The 15,884-nt window shown below is 46.0% G+C and overlaps 1 protein-coding gene across 2 annotated transcripts in view; it reads right to left on the bottom strand.

Moving 5' to 3' along the window:
• The window catches only part of LOC137250470 (TBC1 domain family member 5 homolog A-like), a 217,561-nt gene that overhangs the window by 28,844 nt on the left and 172,833 nt on the right, over positions 1–15,884 (bottom strand). The window lies entirely within an intron of this gene.

The raw sequence follows: 15,884 nt of genomic DNA, 5'->3' as shown, positions 1-15,884 counted from the left end.
ATATTAAGATTAAATAGTAAGGTGAAAACATTTTTTTTGTGAAAATTAAAAGGTGAAACGAGTGTTTTGTGATTTTAAAGAAAACATTTTTACAAGTAACCCTTTTGATCATCAGGTATTTCCCCCCACCAGTGGTAAGGTATAATTGACACGGCTTAAGTGTCCTCAGTGTCACACGCACACACGTACTTGTACAAATCAGTGTTTGGGAGTGATAGAGAAGTGCACGTAATTTTCTTTTTAGGATTAAGTAATCCAAGTTAAGCTGGAGACATTGGTGCTTTATCGGTAACCGTATCGGTAACCTTATAACAGCTGATTCGACCAATCTTATGAGAATCAATGCAATCGATTATTGGTGCCGCTAAGGTCGTAACCGTATCGTAGCCAACCAATTGGGTTTTGGTTTACCGTCGTAACGATAAACAGCTGATTACGTTAGGGATACGACTACAGCGATACGACAAACGGCACCAATGACTCCAGCTTTACTTTTGAGTTTAAACGTGACTTGCTCTTCATATTATGTTCACTTCCCACAACAACAATACTGCGCCGCGGTGGTCATAGCCCCACTTTAATTACAATTTGTACGGCAGAATATTTTTTCACACAAAATCACTTCACCGTTTCCATCAGGCATGCTTAACCAACGAAGCGATATCATTTCGTTACGAATGTTAATAAACGAAACAAAGTCATTTCGTTTCGTTTATGGACGTTAAGAACGTCAAATTAACGAAATGATTTTGTTTCGTGTTCTGCCATATCAAAACGATTGATGGCGGAGTCATTAAAGGTGAAAGCTTTAGCCAAGCTGATTGCAACTTTTCTCATGAATTTTGACAGTACGAACATTTCGCAGAGTATTTTTGACATTACCACCAACGAATTACACAAACAAATTCAGGCATGCTTAACCAACGAAACGATATCATTTCGTTACGATAATCAACGTTAATAAACGAAACGAAGTCATTTCGTTTCGTTTATTAACGTTAAGATCGTCAAATTAACGAAATGATTTCGTTTCGTTTTCTGCCATATCAAAACGAAATCAAATCGTTTATGTTGATTATTAATTTCAAACTATGCTGGCAAAGCTGATTGATGGCGGAGTCATTAAAGGTGAAAGCATTATCCAAGCTGATTGCAACTTTTCTCATGAATTTTGACAGTACAAACATTTCTCAGAGTATTTTTGACATTACCACCAACGAATTACACAAACAAATTACATAGAGTTTGTGTGTGTATGTGCGCTCGTTGTTGCCACCTTACGGCTTCACCATGGCTATAGCATTGCCAGCACAATTCAAACATAAAGTATCACGTTTTCGTTAACGTTTTTAACGTTAACGAAAGCTTTTCGTTTCGGTTAAAAACGAGATACAATTTATCTTGATAATTTCTTTATCGATAATATTTCGAAGTGTTTCAACGGAAACGAAGGAAATTTTTTGATAAACGATTAGCTTAACGTTAAGGTGCATCCCTGAACAAATTACATGGAGTTTGTGTGTGTATGTCCGCTCGCTATAGCATTGCCAGCACAATTCAAACATAAAGTATCATGTTTTTGTTAACGTTTTTAACGTTAGCGAAAGCTTTTCGTTTCGGTTAAAAACGAGACACAATTTATCTTAATAATTCCTTTATCGGTAATATTTCGAAGTGTTTCAACGGAAACGGTGGAAATTTTTGATAAACGATTAGCTTAACGTTAAGGTGCATCCCTGGTTTCTATTTTCATTTTTTTCGGTAATTCAGTTTTACAAAACTTTTGAATATTTTGCAAAATAATATACATACAAGTGATTTAGTGAACATAGCAAAAATTTTGTTCATAAGTAAATTGCAGTGTTTTTATACAAATAGCCCCTTTTGACTATCATGTATTACCCCCCACAAGAAGTAAGGAGTACCTGACACAGCTTAAGGGTTTTCAGAGTTACACACACTCACACATTGTACAATTATTGTTGTTGGAATAAGCACAATACGAGTTGCAAGCAGTTTCTTGCGGAGATCACCTAAATCCCATTTTCTCGTTACTTGCACTTTTTTTCTTCTCGCTACTTGTACTTACGCTTTAACATTCCACAAACAACAACTCTACACTGTGGGCATAACCTCGCTTATTTTCCATTTGAATCTTAGCATTTGAAATTACAAAAAGCTTGTTCACAAAATCACTTCACGTTATTAAATTAAGTACTTTTCAAAGAAACAAAATTAATTTTGGGAGACTAGCTTTGGAAGATTATTCCCATAACCTTAGTGCTTGCAGTAATGCACACGTACATAATTCAAGTTTGGTTGGCGAGCAATAATTTTTATACCTTTCATGAAAATGAAATGGTATATTAATTTCGTCACGAAACCCAAAATTGTCAGTCCTTAAAGGAAAATAGATAGACCCACCATTAAGTATACCGAAATAATCATGTTGAAGAGCTGAGTTGTTTTAGCCATGTCCGTCTGTCCGTCTGTCTGTTTGTATGCAAACTAGTCCCTCAATTTTTGAGATATCCTGATAAAATTTGGTGAGCGGGTGTATTTGGGTGTCCGATTAGACATTTGTCAGAACCGGCCGGATCGGACCACTATAGCATATATCCTCCATACAACCGATTTTTCAGAAAAAGAGGATTTTTGTACTATCTTTCTCAATTTAACAGATTGAAGCTTCAAACTTCACCATATATTTTCGTATATTGCACATATTGTTGCCTGAAAAAATTTATGAGATCGGTCGTATATATAGTATATATCCTCCACAACCGATTGATCAGATAAGAAACTTTTCGTAATTACTGCCCTATTTTAAGAGCTAGAGGCTTCAAATTTCAACGAATGCTTACGTATATAGTATATATTGTTGTGTCAAAAAATCATAGAGATCGGTGATATATATAATATATATATGATGGTATATATAGTATATATATATAGTATATATATTTTTTTTTTGCGATTTCGGCCCCATTTTAACCAGAAGCTTCAAATTTCACCAAATGCTTACGTGTATAGTATATATTGTTGTCTGAAAAAATCATTGACATCGGTGGTATACATAGTATATATCTCATACAACCGATTGTTCAGATAAGAAACTTTGCGCAATTTCTACCCCATTTTAACAGCCATAAGCTTCAAATTACACCGATTGCTTACGTATATAGTATATATTGTTGTGTCAAAAAATCATAGAGATCGGTGATATATATAATATATATATGATGGTATATGTAGTATATATATATAGTATATATATATTTTTTTTTGCGATTTCGGCCCCATTTTAACAGCCAGAAGCTTCAAATTTCACCAAATGCTTACGTGTATAGTATATATTGTTGTCTGAAAAAATCATTGAGATCGGTGGTATACATAGTATATCTAATATATCTAATATCTAATATATATTATAAATAGCAAAGTTTGGATGTGAAGATGTTTGGATGTTTGGATGTTTGGATGTTTGGATGTTTGTCCAGACGTTTGTCTTTGTGACTCAATCACGCAAGAACGGCTGGACCGATTTGGATGAAATTTTGCACACATATAGCCAATAGTCTAGAAGGATCTACTAACTATATATTTTTGAAAAGGGGCGTGGTCCCCGCCCCCTAGGAACAGTTATATTTTAATTATTATATTTTTCCGTCTTTGCGACTGAATCACGCCAGAATGGCTACACGGATTTTGATGAAATTTGGGACACAGACAGTAGTCTACTAGCGAAATTTTTTTCGAACATGGAAAGGGGGGTGGGGGTCCCACAACCCCTTCGAGAAGTTATTTTTCAATAATTTTTACACATTATAACTTTACGTATACTGGCCTTCACCAATATCACAGACTCAAGGGGTCAAATAAGTCGAGGGCTTACAAAGTAAGCAGTGACACCCTCCGCCCGCCCACCCCCCTTTATCCCCCCTCTGGTGTAAAATCTATAAATTGTTATAACTCAATATAAATTTTCTCCTAAATCAATAGTTTTTGGTATCTGGTACATACAGAACGAGATCTAGACAATTTTGGAGGAACGATCAGTGGTCCTCTCCTCTACTCCCGCCATCCGCCCTCCATCAATTGTTTTTATTAGCACGCTTTTATTAGCTTTACCTGTATGTTTATATGTAACTTTTTATTCGCTCCAATGCGCCTGCTGCCTTATTAACATGGTTTTATAATTAGCTTCACCTTATTTGTAATCCCGTAAGGGTCATATCGAGACCCTCCGGGATCATTTCTGGATGGTTTTCGGGATCGGTCCGGGATTACGCCGGGGTAATTTCGGGACTTTTTCGGGACTATTTCGGGATCATTTTGGGACCCTTCCGGGATCATTTCTGTATAGTTTTCGGGATCCGTCCGGGATCCCGTCGGGGTTATTTAGGGACATTTTCGGGACAATTCCGGAATCATTTCGGGACTATTTCGCGATCATTTGGGGACCCTTCCGGCATCATTTCTGGATGGTTTTCGGGATCCGTCCGGGATCCCGTCGGGGTACTTTCGGGATCATTTGCGTACCTTCGAGAGATAAATTCTTGATGGTTTCCGGGATCATTACTGGACTTTTTCGGGGTCAGTTTTGGTCCTTTCCGTAATCATTCCTGGATGGTTTTAGGGATCCATCCGGGATCCCGTCGGCGTCATTTGGGACTTTTGCGGGATCATTTGGGGTCTCTTCCGGCATCATTTCTGGATGGTTTACGGGATCCGTCCGGGATCCCGTCGGCGTCATTTTGGGACTTTTGCGGGATCATTTCTGGATGGTTTACGGGATCCGTCCGGGATCCTGTCGGGGTCATTTTGGGACTTTTGCGGGATCATTTGGGGTCTCTTCCGGCATCATTTCTGGATGGTTTACGGGATCCGTCCGGGATCCTGTCGGGGTCATTTTGGGACTTTTGCGGGATCATTTGGGGTCTCTTCCGGCATCATTTCTGGATGGTTTACGGGATCCGTCCGGGATCCCGTCGGCGTCATTTTGGGACTTTTGCGGGATCATTTGGGGCTCTTCCGGCATCATTTCTGGATGGTTTACGGGATCCGTCCGGGATCCTGTCGGGGTCATTTTGGGACTTTTGCGGGATCATTTGGGGTCTCTTCCGGCATCATTTCTGGATGGTTTACGGGATCCGTCCGGGACCCTGTCGGGGTCATTTTGGGACTTTAGCGGGATCATTTGGGGTCTCCTCCGGCATCATTTCTGGATGGTTTACGGGATCCGTCCGGGATCCTGTCGGGGTCATTTTGGGACTTTTTCGGGATCATTTGGGGTCTCTTCCAGCATCATTTCTGGATGGTTTTCGGGATCCGTCCGGGATCCTGTCGGGGTCATTTTGAGACTTTTGCGGGATCATTTGGGGTCTCCTCCGGCATCATTTCTGGATGGTTTACGGGATCCGTCCGGGATCCTGTCGGGGTCATTTTGGGACTTTTGCGGGATCATTTGGGGTCTCTTCCGGCATCATTTCTGGATGGTTTACGGGATCCGTCCGGGATCCTGTCGCGGTCATTTTGGCACTTTTGCGGGATCATTTGGGGTCTCTTCCGGCATCATTTCGGGATGGTTTACGGGATCCGTCCGGGATCCTGTCGGGGTCATTTTGGGACTTTTGCGGGATCATTTGGGGTCTCTTCCGGCATCATTTCTGGATGGTTTACGGGATCCGTCCGGGACCCTGTCGGGGTCATTTTGGGACTTTAGCGGGATCATTTGGGGTCTCCTCCGGCATCATTTCTGGATGGTTTACGGGATCCGTCCGGGATCCTGTCGGGGTCATTTTGGGACTTTTGCGGGATCATTTGGGGTCTCTTCCGGCATCATTTCTGGATGGTTTACGGGATCCGTCCGGGACCCTGTCGGTGTCATTTTGGGACTTTAGCGGGATCATTTGGGGTCTCCTCCGGCATCATTTCTGGATGGTTTACGGGATCCGTCCGGGATCCTGTCGGGGTCATTTTGGGACTTTTGCGGGATCATTAGGGGTCTCTTCCGGCATCATTTCTGGATGCTTTACGGGATCCGTCCGGGATCCTGTCGGGGTCATTTTGGGACTTTTGCGGGATCATTTGGGGTCTCTCACGACATCATTTCTGGATGGTTTTCGGGATCCGTCCGGGATCCTGTCGGGGTCATTTTGGGACTTTTGCGGAATCATTTGGGGTCTCTTCCGACATCATTTCTGGATGGTTTACGGGATCCGTCCGGGATCCTGTCGGGGTCATTTTGGGACTTTTGCGGGATCATTTGGGGTCTCTTCCGGCATCATTTCTGGATGGTTTACGGGATCCGTCCGGGACCCTGTCGGGGTCATTTTGGGTCTTTAGCGGGATCATTTGGGGTCTCCTCCGGCATCATTTCTGGATGGTTTTCGGGTTCCGTCCGGGATCCCGTCGATGTCATTTCGGGACTATTTCGGCATCATTTGGGGTACCTTCCGCTATCAATTCTAGATGGTTTTCGGGATCCGTCCGGGATCCCGTCGGAGTCATTTTGGAATTTTTTCTCGACTAATACAGGATCATTTGGGGACCTTATCGGCATCATTTCTGGATGGTTTTCGGAATCCGTCCGCGATCCCGTCAGGGTCATTTCGGGACTATTTCGGGATAATTTGGGGTACCTGCCGGCATCATTTCTGGATGGTTTTCGGTATCCGTCCGGGATCCCGTCGGTGTCATTTCGGGACCATTTGGGGTCCATTCCGGCATCATTTCTGGATGGTTTTCGGGATCCGTCCGGGATCCTGTCGGGGTAATTTTGGGACTTTTGCGGGATCATTTGGGGTCTCTTCCGGCATCATTTCTGGATGGTTTACGAGATCCGTCCGGGATCCTGTCGGGGTCATTTTTGGACTTTTGCGAGATCATTTGGGGTCTCTTCCGGCATCATTTCTGGATGGTTTACGGGATCCGTCCGGGACCCTGTCGGGGTCATTTTGGGACTTTAGCGGGATCATTTGGGGTCTCCTCCGGCATCATTTCTGGATGGTTTTCGGGATCCGTCCGGGATCCTGTCGGGGTCATTTTGGGACTTTTGCGGGATAATTTGGGGTCTCTTCCGGCATCATTTCTGGATGGTTTACAGGATCCGTCCGGGATCCTGTCGGGGTCATTTTGAGACTTTTGCGGGATCATTTGGGGTCTCTTCCGGCATCATTTCTGTATGGTTTTCGGGATCCGTTTGGGATCCTGTCGGGGTCATTTTGGGACTTTTGCGGGATCATTTGGGGTCTCTTCCGGCATCATTTCTGGATGGTTTACGGGATCCGTCCGGGATCCTGTCGGGTCATTTTGGGCCTTTTGCGGGATCATTTGGGTTCTCTTCCGGCATCATTTCTGGATGGTTTACGGGATCCATCCGGGATCCTGTCGGGGTAATTTTGGGACTTTTGCGAGATCATTTGGGGTCTCTCCCGGCATCATTTCTGGATGGTTTTCGGGATCCGTCCGGGATTCTGTCGGGGTCATTTTGTGACTTTTGCGGGATCATTTGGGGTCTCTTCCGGCATCATTTCTGGATGGTTTACGAAATCCGTCCGGTATCCTCTCGGGGTCATTTGGGGACCTCTGCGGGATCATTTGGGGTCTCCTCCGGCATCATTTCTGGATGGTTTTCGGGATCCGTCCGGGATCCTGTCGGGGTCATTTTGGGACTTTAGCGGGATCATTTGGGGTCTCCTCCGGCATCATTTCTGGATGGTTTTCGGGATCCGTCCGGGATCCTGTCGGGGTCATTTTGGGACCTCTGCGGGATCATTTGGGGTCTCTTCCGGCATCATTTCTAGATGGTTTTCGGGATCCATCCGGGATCCCGTCGGAGTCATTTCGGAACTTTTTCTCGACTAATACAGGATCATTTGGTGACCCTTTCGGCATCATTTCTGGATAGTTTTAGGGATCCGTTCGGGATCCCGACGGGGTCATATCGGGACCATTTGGGGTACCTACCGGCATCATTTCTGGATGGTTTACGGGATCCGTCCGGGACCCTGTCGGGGTCATTTTGGGACTTTAGCGGGATCATTTTGGGTCTCCTCCGGCATCATTTCTGGATGGTTTCCGGATCCGTCCGGGATTCCGTCGGCGTAATTTCGGGACTATTAGGGGGTTATTTGGGGACCTTTCCGGCATCATTTCTGGATAGTTTTAGGGATCCGTGCGGGATCCCGACGGGGTCATATCGGGACCATTTGGGGTACCTACCGGCATCATTTCTGGTTGGTTTTCGGGATCCGTCCGGGATCCCGTCGGGATCATTTCGGGACTAATTCGGGATCATTTGGGTACCTACCTTCATCATTTCTGGATGATTTTCGGGATCCGTACGGGATCCCGTCGGGGTCATTTCAGGACTTTTTCGGGATCCGCCCGTGATCCCGGCGGGGTCATTTCGGGTCTATTTCGGGATCATTTGGGGTACCTAGATGGATAGTTTTCAGGATTCGTCCGGGATCCCGTCTGGATCATTTCAGGACTTTTTCGGGGTCATTTGGGGTATCTTCCAGCCACTTTTCTAGATGGTTTTCGGTATCCGTCCGGGACACCGTCAGGGTAATTTCGGGACTATTTGGGGATACCTTGGGAACCTTTCCGGCATCATTTCTGGATAGTTTCCGGGATCCTTCGGGGATCCCGTCAGGGTCATTTCGGAACCCGCGACTAATGCGGGATCATTTGGGGACCCTTTCGCCATCATTTCCGGATGGTTTTCGTGATCCGTCCGGGATACCGTCAGGGTAATTTCGGGACTATTTGGGGATAACTTGGGAACCTTTCCGGCATCATTTCTGGATAGTTTCCGGGATCCGTCGGGAATCCCGTCAGGATCATTTCGGAACTATAAGGGGATCATTTCATTTTTCATCTTTCTTTAAGGGGATCATTTCACCTTCCAGCATCATTTCTGTATACTTTTGGGGATCCGTCCGGGATCCCGACGGGGTCATTTCTGGCCTATTTTGGGATCATTTTGGGGTACCAACCGGCATCATTTCTGTATGGTCCGGGATCCGTCCGGGATCCCATCGGGGGAATTTCGGGAATTTTTCGGGATCATTTGGTGTCCCTTCCGGCATCATTTCTGGATCGTTTTCGGGATCCGTCCGAGATCCCGTCGGGTTTATTTTTTTACTTTTTCGGGAAAATGTCAGGGAATTTCGAGACTGTTCTTGGATCATTTGGGGATCCTTCAGGTATAATTTCTGGATGGTTTTCGGGATCCCGTCGGGGTAATTTCGGGATTTTTTCACGACTATTTCGGGGTCAGTTGCCCTTAAAGATCATTTCTGGGTGGTTTTCGGGATCCGTCCGGGATCCCGTCAGGGTTATTTCGCGCCTTTTCGGGACTATTTCGGGATCATTTTGGGACCCTTACGGGATAATTTCTCTATGATTTTCGGGATCTGGTCGGGATCCCTTCGTAGTTTTTTCGCGACTTTATCTGGGATAAATTGCGGACCCTTTAGAGATCAATCCTGGATGGTTTTCGGTATCAGTCTGGGATCCCCTCAAGGTCATTTCGGGACTTTTTCGGGACTATTTCGGAATCATTTTGGGACCCCTCCGGCATAATTTCTGGGTGATTTCCGGGATCTGTCCGGGATCCCGACGGAGTTTTTTCCGGACTTTTTCCGGACTATTTCTGGATTATTTGCGGACGTTTCAGAGCTCAGTTCTGGATGATTTTCGGGATCTGTCCGGGATCCCGTCGGAGTTATTTCGGGGTAATTTTGGGACCCTTCCAGGATAATTTCTTCATGATTTTCGGGATGGGTCTGAGTTTTTCGTGACTTTCGGGACTATTTCGGGATCATTTGCGGAACCTTCAGAGATCAATTCTGGTTGGTTTGTGGACTTTTCCGGGATCATTTGGGGATCCCTCCAGAGTCATTTCTGGATGGTTTTCGGGATCCGTTCGGGATCCCGTCGGGGTCATTTCGGGACTTTTTCGCGACTAATACGGGATCATTTGGGAACCCTTTCGGCATCATTTCTGGATGGTTTTCGGGATCCGTCCGGGATCCCATTAGGGTAATTTCGGGACTATTAGGGGATCATTTGGGAACCTTTCCGGCATCATTTCTGGATAATTTTCGGGATCCGTCCGGGATGCCGACGAGGTCATTTCGGGACTATTTCGGGATCATTTGGGATACCTACCGGCATCATTTCTGGATGGTTTTTGGGATTCGTCCGGGATCCCGTCGTGGTCCTTTCGGGACTTTTTTTCGACTAATACGGGATCATTTGCGGACCCTTTCGGCATCATTTCTGGATAGTTGTCGGGATCCCGTCATGGTCATTTCGGGACTATTAGGGGATCATTTGAGGACCTTTCCGGCATCATTTCTGTATTGTTTTCGGAATCCCGTCAGGGTCATTTTGGAACTTTTTCGGGGCTAATACGGGATCATTTGGGGATCCTCTAGGGGTCGTTTCGTGACTTTTTCTGTTTTATTTCGGGTTCATTTGGGGACCCTTTCGGCATAATTTCTTGATGGTTTGCCGGATCCATCAGGGTCATTTCGGGACCATTTTGGGATCATTTGGGGACCCTTCCGAGATCATTTCTGGATGCCGTAGGAGCCATTTCGGGATTTTTTGTTAATTTTCCGGAATCCTTCCGGAATCATTTCTGTATGGTTTTCGCGATCCATCGTGGATTCCCTCGGAGCCATTTCGGAACCTTTTCTGGAGTATGTCGGGGTCATTTGGGGACTTTTTCGGGATCATTTGGGGCTCTTCCGGCATCATTTCTGGATGGTTTTCGGGATCCGTGCGGGATCTCGTCGGGGTCATTTGGGGACTTTTTCGGGATCATTTGGGGGCTCTTCCGGCATCATTTCTGGATGGTTTTCGGGATCCGTCCGGGATATCGTCGGGGTCATTTGGGGACTTTTTCGGGATCATTTGGGGGCTCTTCCGGCATCATTTCTGGTTGGTTTTCGGAATCCGTCCGGGATCCCATCAGGGTAATTTCGGGACTATTAGGGGATCATTTGTGGACCTTTCCGGCATTATTTCTGGATAATTTTCGGTATCCGTCCGGGATGCCGACGAGGTCATTTCGGGATCATTTGGGATACCTACCGGCATCATTTCTGGATGGTTTTTGGGATTCGTCCGGGATCCCGTGGGGGTCATTTCGGGACCTTTTCTCGACTAATACCGGATCATTTGCGGACCCTTTCGGCATAATTTCTGGATAGTTGTCGGGATCCGTTCGGCATCCCGTCACGGTCATTTCGGAACTATTAGGGGATCATTTGAGGACCTTTCCGGCATCATTTCTGGATAGTTTTTGGAATCCTTTCGGGATCCCGTCAGGATCATTTCGGCGCTTTTTCGGGATCATTTAAGGATGGCTTTCAGGATTCGTCCGGGAGCCCGTCAGGCATCATTTTGGGACCTTCCCAAGATCATTTCTGGATGGATTTCGGGATTTGTCCGGGATGCCCTCAGGGTCATTTTGGGACTATTAGGTGAGCATTTGAGGACCGTTCCGGCATCACTTCTGGATGGTTTTCGGTATCCGTTCAGATTCCCGTCGGAATAATTGCGGGACTTTTTCGGGATCATTGGGGTCCCTTCCGACATCATTTCTGGATGGTTTTTGGGATTCGTCCGGCATCCCGTCGGGGTCATTTCGGGACTTTTTCTCGACTAATACGGGATCATTTGCGGGCCTTTTCGGTATCATTTCTGGATAGTTGTCGGGATCCGTTCGGGATCACGTCAGGGTCTTTTCGGAACTATTGGGAGATCAAATGAGGACCTTTCCGGCATCATTTCTGGTTAGTTTTCGGGAACCTTTCCGGGTCCCATCAGGGTCATTTCGGGACTTTTTCGGCATCATTTAAGATTGGTTTTCAGTATTCGTCCGGGATCCGTTAGGGTAATTTCTGGACTTTTCCCAGACTATTTCGGGATAATTTTGGGACCCTCCCAAGATCATTTCTGGATGGATTTCGGGATCTGTCCGGGATGCCGTCAGGGTAATTTTGGGACTATTAGGTGATCATTTGAGGACCTTTTCGGCATCACTTCTGGATGGTTTTCGGTATCCGCTCAGGATCCCGTCGGAATTATTGCGGGACTTTTTCGGGATCATTTGGTGTCCCTTCCGGCATCATTTCTGGATGGTTTTTGGGATTCGTCCGGCATTCCGTCGGGTTCATTTCGGGACTTTTTCTCGACTAATACGGGATCATTTGCGGGCCCTTTCGGCATCATTTCTAGATAGTTGTCGGGATCCGTTCGGGATCCCGTCAGGGTCTTTTCGGAACTATTAGGTGATCATTTGAGGACATTTCCGGCATCATTTCTGGATAGTTTTCGGGATCCTTTCGGGGTCCAGTCAGGGTCATTTCGGGACTTTTTCGGGATCGTTTAGAGATGGATTTCAAGATTCGTCCGGGACCCGTCAGGGTAATTTCTGAACTTTTCCGAGACTATTTCGGGATAATTTTTGGACCTTCCCAAGATCATTTCTGGATGGATTTTGGGATCAGTCCGGGATGCCGTCAGGGTCATTTTGGTATTAGGTGATCATTTGAGGACCTTTCCGGCATCACTTCTGGATGGTTTTCGGTATCCGATCAGGATCCCCTCGGAATCATTGCGGGACTTTTTCGGGATCATTTGGGGTCCCTCCCAAGATCATTTCTGGATGGATTTCGGGATCTGTCCGGGATCCCGTCAGGGTCATTTAGGGGTGCCTTCGAGATCCCGTCAGGGTCATTTCGGGACTTCTTCGGGACTATATCGGGATCATTTCTGGATGGTTAATGGGATCCGTCCATGACCCCTTAAGGGTCATTTCGGGACTATTAGGTGATCATTTGAGGACCTTTCCGGCATCACTTCTGGATGATTTTCGGTATCCGTTCGGGATCCCGTCGGAATCAATGCGGGACTTTTACGGAATCATTTGGGATTCCTTCCGGCATCATTTCTGGATGGTTTTCGGGATTTGTCCGGGATCCCGTCGGGGTTATTTCGGGACCTTTTCGGGGCTAATACGGGATCATTTGGGGATCCTCTAGGGGTCGTTTCGTGACTTTTTCTGTATTATTTCGGGATCATTTTGGGACCCTTTCGGCATAATTTCTTGATGGTTTGCCGGATCCATCAGGGTCATTTCGGGACCATTTTGGGATCATTTGGGGACCCTTCCGAGATCATTTCTGGATGCCGTAGGAGCCATTTCGGGATTTTTTGTTAATTTTCCGGAATCCTTCCGGAATCATTTCTGTATGGTTTTCGCGATCCATCGTGGATCCCCTCGGAGCCATTTCGGAACATTTTCTGGAGTTAGTCGGGATAATTTAGGGACCCTTCCTGGATATTTTCTGGATGGTTTTTGAGATCCGCCCGGGAGCCCGTCAGGGTCATTTCGGAACCTTTTTGGGATCATTTTGGAACACCTTCAGGGATCATTTCTGTGTGGTTCTCTGGATACGTCTAGAATCGTGTCGCTCTCATTTCGGGTTTTTTTGGGACTATTCCGGAACTTTTGGAGACCCTTTCGGGGCATTTCTAGATGGTTTTCGGGATCCGTCCGCGATAGCGTTGGGGTCATATCGTAGCTTTTTCTGGATAATTTCGGGATCATTTGGGATCCTATCAGGTTATCAGCTCATTTAGTTCTTTTTTTTACTCAATTACAAAAATAAAATGCATTAGACAGAAAACAAAATTTTAAACAGATAATAAGCAGGCTAACGCGAATAGCCCATATATTTAAAATTTTCCTTGCGGACGTGTCTGCGGGTAAAGGCTAGTATATATTATAAATGGCAAAGTTTGGATGTTAAGATGTTTGGATGTTTGGATGTTTGTCCAGACGTTTGTCTTTGTGACTCAATAACGCAAGAACGGCTGGACCGATTTGTATGAAATTTTGCACACATATAGCCAATAGTCTAGAAGGATCTACTAGCTATATATTTTTCAAAAGGGGCGTGGTCCCCGCCCCCTAGGAACAGTTATAATTTAATTATTATATTTTTTCGTCTTTGCGACTGAATCACGCCAGAATGGCTACACGGATTTTGATGAAATTTAGGACACAGACAGTAGTCTACTAGCGAAATTTTTTTCGAACATGGAAAGAGGGGTGGGGGTCCCACGACCCCTTCGAGAAATTATTTTTCATAATTTTTACACATTATAACTTTACGTATACTGGCCTTCACATATATCACAGACTCAAAGGGTCAAATAAGTCGAGGGCTTACAAAGTAAGCAGTGACTCCCTCCGCCCGCCCCCCTTTATCTCCCCCTCTGGTGTAAAATCCATAAATTGTTATAACTCAATCTAAATTTTCTCCTAAATCAATAGTTTTTGGTATCTGGTACATACAGAACGAGATCTAGACAATTTTGGAGGAACGATCAGTGGTCCCCTCTCTTCTACTCCCGCCATCCGCCCACCATCAATTGATTTTATTAGCACGCTTTCATTAGCTTTACCTGTATGTTTCTATCTAACTTTTTATTCGCTCCAATGCGCCTGCTGCCTCATTAACATGGTTTTATAATTAGCTTCACCTTATTTGTAATCCCGTAAGGGTCATATCGAGACCCTTCCGGGATCATTTCTGGATGGTTTTCGGGATCGGTCCGGGATTACGCCGGAGTAATTTCGGGACTTTTTCGGGACTATTTCGGGATCATTTTGGGACCCTTCCGGGATCATTTCTGTATAGTTTACGGGATCCGTCCGGGATCCCGTCGGGGTTATTTTGGAACATTTTCGGGACTATTCCGGAATCATTTCGGGACTATTTCGCGGTCATTTGGGGACCCTTCCGGCATCATTTCTGGATGGTTTTCGGGATCCGTGCGGGATCCCGTCGAGGTCATATGGGGACTTTTTCGGGATCATTTGGGGACTCTTCCGGCATCATTTCTGGATGATTTTCGGGATCCGTCCGGGATATCGTCGGGTTCATTTGGGGACTTTTTCGGGATCATTTGGGGGGCTCTTCCGGCATCATTTCTGGATGGTTTTCGGGATCCGTCCGGGATCTCGTCGCGGTCATTTGGGGACTTTTTCGGGATCATTTTGGGGCTCTTCCGGCATCATTTCTGGATGGTTTTCGGGATCCGTCCGGGATCCCGTCTGGGTCATTTCGGGACTTTTTCGCGAATAATACGGGATCATTTGGGAACCCTTTCGGCATCATTTCTGGATGGTTTTCGGGATCCGTCCGGGATCCCGTCGGGGTCATTTCGGGACTTTTTCGCGACTAATACGGGATCATTTGGCAACCCTTTCTGCATCATTTCTGGATGGTTTTCGGGATCCGTTCGGGATCCCATTAGGGTAATTTCGGGACTATTAGGGGATCATTTGGGAACCTTTCGGGATCATTTCTGTATAGTTTACGGGATCCGTCCGGGATCCCGTCGGGGTTATTTTGGAACATTTTCGGGACTATTCCGGAATCATTTCGGGACTATTTCGCGATCATTTGGGGACCCTTCCGGCATCATTTCTGGATGGTTTTCGGGATCCGTGCGGGATCCCGTCGAGGTCATATGGGGACTTTTTCGGGATCATTTGGGGACTCTTCCGGCATCATTTCTGGATGATTTTCGGGATCCGTCCGGGATATCGTCGGGTTCATTTGGGGACTTTTTCGGGATCATTTGGGGGCTCTTCCGGCATCATTTCTGGATGGTTTTCGGGATCCGTCCGGGATCTCGTCGCGGTCATTTGGGGACTTTTTCGGGATCATTTTGGGGCTCTTCCGGCATCATTTCTGGATAATTTTCGGGATCCGTCCGGGATGCCGACGAGGTCATTTCGGGACTATTTCGGGATCATTTGGGATACCTACCGGCATCATTTCTGG

Source organism: Eurosta solidaginis, chromosome 1, assembly GCF_040869045.1.
Source record: "Eurosta solidaginis isolate ZX-2024a chromosome 1, ASM4086904v1, whole genome shotgun sequence".
Classification (NCBI taxonomy): Eukaryota; Metazoa; Arthropoda; class Insecta; order Diptera; family Tephritidae; genus Eurosta; species Eurosta solidaginis.
The sequence above is the reverse complement of the archived record's forward strand: the minus strand, read 5'-3'. Positions and strand labels throughout refer to the sequence as shown.